This window comes from Candoia aspera, chromosome 1, assembly GCF_035149785.1.
Source record: "Candoia aspera isolate rCanAsp1 chromosome 1, rCanAsp1.hap2, whole genome shotgun sequence".
Taxonomy (NCBI): Eukaryota; Metazoa; Chordata; class Lepidosauria; order Squamata; family Boidae; genus Candoia; species Candoia aspera.
The window spans coordinates 202,662,028-202,674,714 of NC_086153.1; the positions used below are offsets into that span (position 1 = coordinate 202,662,028).

Consider the following 12,687-nt stretch of genomic DNA (forward strand, 5'->3'; position numbering starts at 1 on the left):
CTCCGCCAGCACCATGAAGAAACCCCCCCTGCACAACAGTAGCAGAGCATCTTTCAGAAGGCCTCAAGTAGCCTTGATAAAAAACCTTTCATTCTGGAAGATATCTGCTGTATGGGAAATGGAAAACTTAATGTTTTATGAAATGAAATTTAACAAACAGCTTCTTTCTCAGGGCCGCAACTAGGGGGGGAGCAAGCGGGGCAGGTGCCCAGGGCGCCATGCTGGGGGGGGCACCAAAATGAGTGCTGGGAGGGCACCAAAACAGGCGTGGAAGCCATGTTTGCCCTGGTTGACACAGACCCTAGTTGCGGCCCTGTTCTTTCTTACACCCTTTTCCCCTTTTGGAATTGTTACTGGGTTTGAGTTAGAAGGGCAGAATATAACATGTATACTGTATATACAGTATGTAGTGCGCACTTTCATTTCATGGTAAACAACTTTTGCAAAGTGCAGAAAAGGAGCAAGAGACGGTAAGGCAAGAATTAAGGCATTAAGATAAGAAAAGGAAACGTAGCTAAACCTGGTTTGCACCCACAGCATTCACTATACTTCTGTTTAGCCTTCTGTCTTTGCATACCAGCCTTCCTTCTAGCATATTCATATACCGCTTCATACGTTGCCTTTCACTCTTAAACTTTTACGTTAATAAAATAGATGTAGCCATTAGAAACTAAAATTGCTGTGCTTAGACAAAAGTGCCCTGTGATCCCAGCAGAAGCATAGTTTTTGTAGCAAAATTATAAACTCAGCAGAGGAGCTGATGTGGCTGGTGAATTGGATTTTAGTTAACTGGGTGCTGTCTGGGTCTTTTTATAGTGTAGATGTATTTTTAATTGTGCTTTAATGAATTTGTTGGCATGGTGAAGCATTTTCTTATTTTATGAATACTGTTATTTTATTGGCATGTAGAAGCTTTTTTGTATAAAATATGCAGGACATAAAGTCATTAAAGGACTAGATTTGTCATACCTAAATCTGTTTTTACCCTGAAAATCTCCTATTTGTTTTAATATTTCAATTAAAATTCATGCTACCATATCATCATCATCATCATTTCCATTTACATCCATTTATATTGGGGCTTTTTTCCCTGAGAGCTCAAAGCAGCTTACGTAGGGATCTCCCCTAAATATATCCCTTGTTTTAATAGTAATTTTATTAAAGATTATAATTACAACAGTAAAACTAATACAAACTGGGAAAAAAATAGAAGAATGAAAATAAAGAGTAGAAGGTTCAGAAAAGAAGGGGGGAAGGAAAAAAGAGAAAGAAAAGTAGAAAAGAAAGAAAAAGAAGAATATAGTAAAGAAAAAGAAATATATAAAGAAGTGACTTGCCACCTTTATCACAACAAGTATAAACAATTTTAGTAACTTATCACTTTCCCTTAAAATACAACAAATGATCTCTTCTTCCCATATCCCATCTCTTATCTATAAACAAATGCATAAAGCGTCATCATTTCAGTCCTGATGTCAGCAAAAGTCCCTTAAAGGTTACCAGAGATAACATATCTAATTTAACTTTGGTCAAATAAACCACCTTTATATTTCTTCCTTTTGCTTCTAACAATCTTAATCTTCAGTCCATTCAAATAATGTTGTAGAACTTGATTTCTTTTCATTTTTTCTTTGTCCCTTCTCACAAGATTCTTCAAAACTTTAACAAGCCTTTTTTGTAAATCCAATAGAGGAAAAGTATCCAGGTCAGTCTCTTGGTTTGTTGTTTGTATATCCCTTTTAATTATTAAGACATCAGCCAGTTTCTTTTGTATGTCCAGCGTAACATCTTTTATCATGTCATTCTTGTAGCCTGTCACTTTTAAATCCACTTTCAAATCAGTCTCAGTCTTGTCAAGTGGAACTTTTCCTCTTCCATAACATCTTTTAGACACAGCCTATCCATAGAGGCAGGCACTCTTAAAATTAACTTTGGGGTCCATTGTTCAAAAATATCCTTCAATATGTCCAATGTTAAAATATTTTGCTTCATTGTAAGTTGAGTTTAAGTGTCCTTCTCCTTTAATTGTAATCTTTAATTCCCTCTAGTTCCTTCTAGTGCCCAATTTTTAAAATCTTATCTTACTATGTTTTTTAAAAAAATTCAAAACAAAAGCATTTTCCCAAGGGAAGAATTCTTTATAATTAATCCCAAAATCTTATTTCAAATTTATCTGGACCCTTAGCCCATTTGTAACTTTCTAAAATCAAAGTTTTAATCACCCTTTTGCTGTTTATTCAATATATATATGTATATGTATATGTTCTTAACTTGTAGTTAAAACTTCTTTTGCTAAGGATTGAAGGAAACTCACCTGGTACTGTAAAACATGTCAATCCAAAGGTTCCTCGAAGCTGAAAAACAGTTAACAAGCGATTTCCAAAAGTGATTAGAAAAGGAAGTATGCAAACCCAGTGTCCATTCAAAGGTGGTTTGAACAAGATGCATATTCCCTTCTCTCCCAGAGGATTAAGCCTACAAGATACTGCTAACTTGCAGTCTTCCTCACAAGGAGCAGCTGTCTAGAGCACCTGTGGGTGATCTCAAGTCCTCCCCTCAGATCATCAGCTCCACTTTTCAGATCTGTCTTCAGTCCACCATTTTTTCCTCTATGTCAGGCTCCCCCCACATCCAAGGATGGTTGCATCGTTTGATTGTGTGTGCCTGCCATGATAATTACACTCTAGAAGTCAGGATCTCCCCTAAATTTATCCTGATCACAACAGTTCTGTGATTGTCAGCCTTCCCAGGTAGACCAGACAGAAAACAATCATATGAACTAATTCTACTTTATTGTAAGACTCCATTAACAGAATCTTTAAGTGTGAAAATACAGTTCTCCTGCCATCACCTTTACAGCCCGATAACTTACGGAAGGTCCCTCCTGGGACTCTTGCTCTGCCCACTACGCAGCTGTGGCTATGCTTCTGTTTATCTGACCATTCCCTAAGCAACATCTCTTCACCCGGTCTCCCAAGGTCATTCCCACACACCATTACAGTGAGTTAGTTGGGCTTCAAGAGATTGACTGTGTCACCCAGTAGCAGAGATGTCCATAGAATCCAGCAATTTTGTCAAAATGACCAAAGTAGTGTCAGGCTACAAGCTCTGCCCCTTTTGTATATGCAGACAATGTCACAAGTCTGTTTTCATCATGTGCCCACCCTTCCCCAATTCCACCCATCCACCCTCACCCACCCCCGCAAACACCTCTGCCCAGAAGACTCTGTGGGGGCTTGAATAGTAGAGACTCCACTACTTGTAAGGACTATGAGAATAACCTTGAGAGACAGGAGGAAGAGCCGCAGCCTAGACAACAATCTGATAAGAGAAATCTGAGTCCAAAGCAGTAATGGAGGGTGGGGAAAGCATCTCAGAAGGGCCGCTCTCTGGTTCTCTGGAAAGTAAAGGCAGGGGAGGTGGGAAGTGCTTTCAGACTTGCAAGATTCTGTTACTGTAACCTTACAATAAAGGTAGTATTGGTACTCATGGTTTTGGTTTCCTGTCTGGACTACCTCAAAGGGCTGACACTGCTCTACCACACCCAGGATTTCTAGAAAAAAGCCATCTGTGAATGTAACTATTTTACAGCTCTCAGCCATTGTACATTCTCAGGATGCATTACTAGTCTTCTAGCGCTGCCCAAATAATACAACCAGTCTCAGAGTTTAAAACCAATAAAATCTGAGAAAACACTTCTTGGCCACATGTTTCCAGGACTAACTATTGTGCAATTTCTCAAAGACCGAAGCAGAATATTGTTCTGGGGAGAGTCGTATTGCTGCCCAGAACTACAATTCCTTTGTCTCACCACATAATGAAAACTAAGTGATGGTTCTAAATATAATATATTTTGGCACTGAGTACAGGTTCCATATTTATCATCAATCCAGGCTTCTGGAAATTAAATTTCAATCTCTTCATTTAAGACTCAGGCTTTAATTGCAAAAATATTATTAAGAATGCATTTGTTTTGACAGGGCTATTATCTTTCTCATATGAAGCAAGGACTTGTTCATTACTCTGTGGTCTAGGGATTTTTTTTTAACAAGGTTTGCAGTAAATTTGTTAGCTTATCCTCATTTATTGTTGCAGATATATTTTCTTTAATCAATAGCCTTTTCTTTGATCAATATATTTAACTTTTCTTTAATTAACTAAAATCCACCAATCAATACAGACTACTGTAATAACCATCATATTGTGGATGTAAGAATAACAGTGTGCACCAGATTTTAACTATTTGTAACCACAGAAAAAAAGAATGATTAAAAAAAACTCCACACCCCCTGACTGAAGTTGAGATTTCTGCTGCAAAAGCAAAACTCTGCCTTCCTTTCTACCCCATAGGAGAGCTTCTCAGCTGGTCTCTTTAAAGAGTTAGCACACAAACCATTGTGCATTTTATAGGGCTATGAATGCTTTGAAAATGACTTGGAAGAAATGCTTTGGGATGCAAGGACCAGCACACTGTCTTTCTGGTATTCATTAAAGCAACTTGTCTTTTTTCACATTCTATGAAATCCAAAAAACCCTCTTGGCTCCTTCAATGAGCTGACTTAAAGCAGTGGCATTTTTTGTAAGCTAATGCAGCAAAATTTAACAAATACCAGGGAGGTGCTGGACTCCAAAGCACTTCTTCTGGATCATTTTCAAAACTTGCACAGCCCTACTGTTTTCTTCTTCTGTCATCTGGTTTAAGACAGAATTTAAGCTGAAGACTGATGACATTTAGCAAATAAATAACATTTGGGAGACTGAATATTGCCCTACCCTGTATCACAAGGACAGATGTATTCTATAAACTGTCAGTGAATTATCTTTTTATTTTAATTGCCATGGCACCCACCCTCTGGAACATCATTCCCCCCAAGGTGAGATTGGCCCCAACCCTGCTGGCCTTCTGGAAGGCCCTCAAAACTTGGATGTGCCATCAGGCCTGGGGGTCATAAGGAAGTGAGGAGCCTTGTGTGTGGATGACCTCAGCGAAGAGGATGAAAGAAGTTTTAAGTAAGTTTAAGGATTAAAAAGAAAAACTTTAATTTTTGGAAAACAGTGAAAGGGGGACTAGAATGTTGATTTTGGAAAGTTAAGGGGCTAGATAGATTTGAAAGAATATTTCCTGTTGGGTGTTTAAAATTTTATAAAAGAATATATGAAGATCTTGAATTTAACTGTAAGAAATCTTCCTGTAGGAAAGTTTTGCTGATTGGAAAATAAACATAATAAGAGGGGACTTTGAAGATTGACTAGAGGGAACCAGAGATAACTGAAGATTGCAATTAAAGGAGAAGAGACCCATTAATACAATGGAGCAATACTATTTGACTATAGAAGAAATTAAGCCTGTTTGGGAACAATGTACTAAAAAATTACTTTCAAGATTGTCTGCTGCTATAAACATGGATTTAATAGAGGCTACAGAAAAGAAACAGATTTTACTGGATAAAATAGAGACTGAGGCTGACTTGAATGTGGATTTAAAAATGGATTTTAAAAAAAATGCCAGATTACACGAGTGATATGGAAAAAGACTCTGTGGATCTGAAGATGGATTTAAAAATGCTAGTTTACAAGAATGAAATGGAAAAGGATCTCACAATAGATTTACATTTGAAACTGGCTAATGTCTTAATAATTAAAGGGGACATACAAATAATAAATCAGAAGAATGATTTGAAAAGCTTTCTTGTCTTGGATTTAAAAAGGGGACGTGCTAAATTACTGAAGTTGTTCCTGAAAGGAGACAAAGAGAAAATGATAAGAAATCAACTTGTGGGACATTATTTGATGGGATTAAAATTCAAGCTTTTTAAAAGTAAACAGAAGGAATACAAAGTGAACTTTTATGGCCAGGGTTAAATATATATATGTATGTACGTATGTATGTATGTATGTATGTATGTTATGGTGGTTTCTGGTAGCTATCAGTGGGATTTCTTTTTGATCAGGAGTCATCTTTTATATATCTTTTTCTCTTTTTTTTCCTTTTTTTTTCTCTTTTCTATCTCTTTGCACTTCTCTTTTTCTTTTCTTTTCTTTTTATATTTCTTAGTTTGTATTAATCTTTCATCTTTGTATTTGTAAAGATAATAAAAATAAAATCAAATAATTATTTAAAAAATAAGCAATACAGTAAACCCTTGATTCAATGGACTAGTGAGGGAAGGGGTGTCTGTTGAAGCAAATGTTCACTAATGTCCATTAAATGGTGAACAAGATCTCTTTTTTTGAGCCCAACAACACACTCATACATTAGAAAATCTACTTTACTGATAACAGAGAGTATCCAGTTTGAGGGGAAGTGGCAAACATTGTTTGAACTGATTCATCAAACAATAGATTTAGGAGCAAAATCCATTATTGCCTGACAGTCAGGCAAAACTCAGATCTAGGAGATGTCTGTGAAATCTGAAGTCTGCTAAAACATGTACTGTCATACTGTAGTACAAATGTTTTGTTGACAACATAGATTTTATATATAAGCAGTTAAAAAGATGCATCTTTGATAGCATGCTACTGGAAGGAAGAAATGGAGATGATATCTGGAGGAAGAGAGGGAAATAAAACCAGTATGGAAACTGCACGTGAAAATTTTCCTGAGGCACAGAATGTTCCAAGTCCTACTTTCATAAACAGCCTTCACCGTATAAATGTACTTGTGATGCAAAAGAAACGAAAACCTTAATTAAATGTTTTAAATTTCAGACTCCAAGATTCAATTTCCAAATGAGCTTACAGTCAGGTACAGACATTCCATTGGCTCAACAGATCACATTTTTTATTGCCCCGTGCTACAGCATCTAAATATCCTTAGAGAGAGACATCCTTCATATCTGGAGTTAGTCAGATATAAATAATAGAGAGTGAATTGTTGCAGTCTAAAGTGCAGGTTAATGCAACTCAAACTTATTTGCTGCCACCTTCTCTATAACTCAGAAACTGGGAAGGGACATCAAACTGAAATTGACATTCTTCTCCTAGGATGGTGAAATGCACAGTTAAGAGAAAACACTGGCCTCTTTAGACTAAAATCACAGGTAGGTAGGTTTGCTTTTGACCAACTTTCAAGTAAATTCTCACTGCTGTTTAATTTGATTTCTCTTTTCAGGCATTTAATGTCATACAAAGAAGTATCTCGTACAGAGGGTGAGTGAGTGTTCCTTCCACCCTCCACATTGGGACAAAATATTTCTCTAGCAAAGCTGGCTATCTGAGTTTAAGTTGTTCCCATGATTCAGAACATTGAGCATATATACAATTTGGTATCTTTAGAGACAATCCCAGTTAAGGTGTTCTGATCTTCAGTCAGCTTACATTAAAGTTTGAGCATCTGTACCTCTAACTGAGGAACTCTGCCACAGCACACTGGGTTGTGCTTGCAAGCCAATGGAATTGAAACAAAAATTGCTGCAATTTTTGTCTGGAAGTTTCTGGCACTCACTGGAAGGGAGAGAGTGTTACAAGCAGCCATTCCTCCAACCAGAAAAGATATTTGCATGTAATGGTATGTGGGAATGACCTTGGGAGAGAGGAGGAAGAGCCACAGTCTAGACAACAGTCGGATAAACTATATTTGAGTCCAAAAGAGGAGGGGTGGCGAAAGCGTCTCAAAAGAGACCCTCCCTAGTTTTGGGAAGAGTAAAAGAAAAGGAGGGGAGAAATACTTTCAGACTTGGAAGATTCTGTTAATGTAATCTTACAATAAAGATGGAGCTAGTGCTCCTGGTTGTGCTTCTTTTCTGGACTATCTTGCAAGGCTAACATCGCATGCAAGCATTTTGCTCCTGATGCAGAGAAGCAGAGGAAGAAAGAATTCCCACCCCTCCCTCAATGACTGCAGGTTCCTGCAAGGAATAGCTTTCATATTAATGATGGGAGTGCCCTCCAGTAGAGGGAGTCCCAACAGTTGGCCATTCTTCCATACCGGGTACACAAGGTTACTTTAGATGGTGCATGAAAATATGTGCAAAAGAAGATGCATCTTTCCTTGAAGCAAAGTGTTGAGGTAGGACTGACCCACCTTGCTTCAGGCTCCAAGGCTGACCCATTGCTTTTGATACTGAAACCAGTTCTTCTGCTGAGATGAACTGAGCCCACTTTGGACAAGCCTAGTATTAAATTTATTAAATAGAACTGCTATTTTGGTCATTCCCCTACTAGCAACTTCAAGCATCTTCTAGATTATCCAACTATTGTGGTAAACTAACCATACAGGGATCAGGCTTTGTATCACTTCAGTAGTGGCTGGTTGTTGCTTTGACGATATTGTAAATCTCCAGCGGGGCAATGGCCAGAGCCTATTGTTCTTTCCACAGATGGTAGCCTGTGAAGCACCATGCTGCTTCAGTTAGTTTAGTTAAAGCACCACGCTGCTTCACGAGCTGCCATCTGTAGACTGGTTTAATGAAATCCCTACCCAATCAGCTTACTCTGCTGAAGCTTCATATACAGTAGCTCTATAGAGTATCCTTCTCATATTGAGTTGGGAAATACTCTGTGGATTATCAGATAAAAATCACATCAAAGAAGTATCCTCATTCCCTTCCCTTTCCCACCCCTGTTCCATAATCTTTCACTAATTTTCAACCTTTCATCCTACATTCACCCGTCAAACCCTACAAAGCAAATCCCTTCTCATTCCACTTCCTTGGAAATTCAAATCTGCATTTAAACTTGAGGCACCGGAAGAGGAAAAAGTGGTCTCTAGGACACTTTGTAGTCTTTCTGTATAAAATTTACATTTTGTAGTATTTGAGATGTTGTAAGGAACACATTGAAAAGCAGTGCATCAACTATGAATATAATTGATCTCACTCCCTTTGTGAATCTGTATCTATATATTTGAATCTTACCTTGGAAAAGTGGTGGAAAAAAATGTTTCCTCACAATCTCTGGAATTCAGTTTTACATTATTATTCTTTGTTCTGTTCAGATTTACTCTATACCAGTGTTTTTCAACCTTGGCAACTTTAAGATGTGTAGACTTCAACTCTCAGAATTCCCCAGCCAGCATGAATAAAAGCTGAATAAAACAAAAGTCCATGCTGAATAAATGGCTGGGCAGTTCTGGGAGTTCAAGTCCACACATCTTAAAGTTGCCAAGGTTGAAAAGCACTGCTCTATACAGTTAAGGTTATAGACACCATCGTGGCTACTCTATCATATAATGTTCCTTACAAGCAGTGATAGTTCCTCACTTCGCTTCTGAAACCTCCCTCTTTGCTTGCCTGTTGGGAGTATGCTTAAAGTAAACCAGCTATACTACACTGAAAGATTTATGGGTACAGTTTAGAGTTAAGAAAAATGGGCATGTCTGACAACACAACAGTGGATTTTATGTACTTAAAGTAAGATATCTGATACAAAAGCATGTGTTCAGGGAAGGAAAAGAGACAATTTTTCCTGTTAAAAGGGTTAGGAAAATCATCTTGGAAAATGTCTGACACAGATAACATATGTAACAAACGTAACAGAAAGAACACACAACAATTTAGGCCTCCTAAAGCTAAATACATAGCAAAGGCCTTGTGAAAACACTTGAGAAGCATGTGTTGAGGATTTGAAAGGTTCAGAGTTGTTCACCAAAGCTGAAGGACTGGGAGCTGAAAAGCATTGTACATTGAGCCATGATTTCAAACTGGTTCTTGTTTTTGGACTGATTGTCTGTTTTTAGCTTCAACAATTAGTCCAGGGGAGGTAGACCACTAAAGTAGCATGGCTTAACATACTGCTACATAGTGATGCTATGCCATCTGGTATCGTAATGCAACTTAATTCCAAAGCGAAAAAGGCCTCTGTCACTTTGATTCTTACAGGTATTCAGGCAGGCCTAGCACCCCCTACACCACAAACAGCTGATTAGAAGGGTTAACCACCTGTTCCTGGGGTGTATTGCTTCAAACTGCAGGGGAACTGTCGCATGAACATAAATACCTCTGTGCCCAAAGTACGTAAACAAAATTCTCCGTTTAGAGAGTTACAATGCCAGGGAGAAATCTAGGCAGTATCACACCCATTTTGCCGCACACAAGACTTGTACCATCCTTATTATTCTGCTCACACAAAGTCAGAAGCGGCCCATTCCCAGGACAGATTTCTTTCTTCATTTGCTGTTTCTGAGAAACAGGACATCAGTTCTGTATGCAGGACTCATCTCAATGCTGTGCTAAGACTCTGGATTATTCAAAAAAGGGGATACAAATTCTGCCACTTTGCTAACTTGATTATCATTCACCTCTTAAATATCAGGTTTTAAATTTCTTTCCTTCCCTGGAAGATCATCTGCTTTTTATAAAGGAGCTTTTATTCATTTAAATCGTTTTCTCATTCTGGAATACAGAGGAAAGTGTTCCTCCAGCGCTTGAAATCCTTTTTCATTTACATCAGGGGAACACAAGCCACAGTCTTAGGACCGCAAAGTTTAATATGATCCCCTTCCAAAAATTGCCACAAACAGTAATAAGGCAAAGGAGGAAATTATTAAATACATTAAATAGAGAGAGAGTAATATTAACTGTAGTTAATTCAATGACAAGTTAATTACATGTTAAATTGGTTGCAACAAATTAAACCAATTTTGTTTTTATCTTGCTCTGCCCATAATGCCTTGCCATAGCCTTATCAACCTTTTGGACCACAGCCCCTAGTAATCTTCTCAAAGGTCAAATGAGATTGCTGCCCTCAAAAAATTTGGCACCACTGACTTAAATAATTGGACCACACATTGCAGCAAATGTAATGTCATCCTGCTCCTGGAGGTTCTGCAAATAAGGACTCATAGTTGATTTATATTTTAATGCCTTCTGCAGCTGTACAAAGGTAGTCTGCCTACAATTCTCAAGCCTGTTGAGGTTAATAGCAAGGTCAATGCCTTCTGGGACATAGTAATTTGAGCAATTTTCATTTGGAGGTGATTTCCCAAACTTTGGGGCTTTGGATTGATTTACATACTCATAACACATCTGCTAAACACTACATAACATATGGCTGGACCTTGTCAGAGCTAATGCCGCAAGTATTATATGTCTCTGCAAATGGGATGGCTTTCAGTTCAACCATCCCTGAGTAAACAATGCAAAGGGCATGCTTAAACAACCATTTTGCTACTGGAAAATACACACACCCACAAATTCACAAATAAATTTCTAACCAAAATATTAAATTGCCTGATTCTGACTTGCTCATTAAATGAAATGTTGTATTATTGTCCTTAAGAATTTGCAAGACCAGTTAAAAACTTTGATGTGAAATTACAAGTGGTTTCTGGCAATTCTTAAAACTATAGTCAAAGACCATCTTCTTACTCATTTAGCAGCCAACAGATCTAAAGCTGCTCTGACGAAATGTTTAGCACCTCAATTTAAAATCAAGTATAGAATAAGAAGCAGTCTACTGAGATTTCTTTGTATCCCAAGTCAATATGGATTGAGCAGAGGGAACTACTTTAAGCATATCACAGCATTGGTTTCTCTGGCCAATCAATTACAAAGTCTCTGGTCTTTTTAACCAAGAATACCATGGCTCTACATGCATAGACTGCATTTGACCATAAAGTTATAGTTTCTTTGTTGCCTGGTTCTTTTTAATTGAATGCTAAGGAATCATGTCTGGGATCTTCTGCATTTCCAAAATGTGCTCTGTGGTTGAGCCATGTATCTCATTCCTTCTCAACTATAAAGAGTGAGACCTGAGCCTGGATTGCATCTCACTCTTTATAGTTGAGAAGGAATGAGATACATGGCTCAACCACAGAGCACATTTTGGAAATGCAGAAGATCCCCGACATAATTCCTTAGCATTCAATTAAAAAGATGTAGTTCAGATGTAGTTCTCCCTCCAATGACTCTTGCTTATAATGTGACTCTTTTGACACTCTCATAAATAATATGACAGAAAGTGAATCTTACTGATGCTACTTTAATAGCTATTCATATAACAGAATAATGTGCAGTAATCCCATTAATCTGCACGTCAAAATTTCTGTAGCCAAATTAGACAATCTTAGCATAAAATAATACCAAGAATGCTGTTAAAAATAAATATTATTTGGATTGTTGTAAGCTCACACCATACCTTCATTTTCATATGTCTCTAAGTACTGATATTCTCTCTGATGACAAGGCTCACTGTGATTTATAACGAAAAGTTCTTGATGACTAAAATATACAGGAGGTGTCCTTCTGAAGATACCATTAGTTGCAGAGCCCCTTTCATTGGAAATGTTTTTGTCTTTGTCAGTCACAATTTGTAGAATGCCTTGCCTCAGGGTATGATTGATCTCCTTCCCTGCCTCTGTTCAGATCTTAGGGAAACAACTGAGAATCTACCTATGTTCAGGGAAAGCAGAACACACACACTGACTTCATGCCTTGCAGCACCCTGCACAGCTAGAGGATGACCTCCTGTTCATGTTTTTTTCCAAGTGATTAAGGAGCTTCCCTCCACACAGGGGACAAACAGGAAGCAATGGGGCCAGCCTGCTTCTCTCCATTTTCCAGAATTCATGAAGAAGCCTTCTTGGGTTTTAAAAAAGCTGTCCAAAGACATCTTTATCGTCTTGCCTTTTAAATTGTGTTTAAATGTTTTAGTGTTGTTTTCAGTTTGCTATGGTGGTTTCAGTGTTCATGTTACATTTTTATGATGTTGCTGATGATTTATTTTGATATGTTACAAGCTGCCTTGATG

At 37.8% G+C, this 12,687-nt stretch overlaps 1 protein-coding gene across 1 annotated transcript in view; it reads right to left on the reverse strand.

Moving 5' to 3' along the window:
* Nucleotides 1–1,850: 1,850 nt before the first annotated feature.
* ARL6IP6 (ADP ribosylation factor like GTPase 6 interacting protein 6) overlaps nucleotides 1,851–12,687 on the reverse strand; it is a 211,665-nt gene continuing 200,828 nt past the window's right edge. The window contains exon 6 of the transcript XR_010068929.1: nucleotides 1,851–1,863. The gene's annotated coding sequence lies outside the window, so the exon portion shown is untranslated. The remainder of the gene's footprint in view (nucleotides 1,864–12,687) is intronic.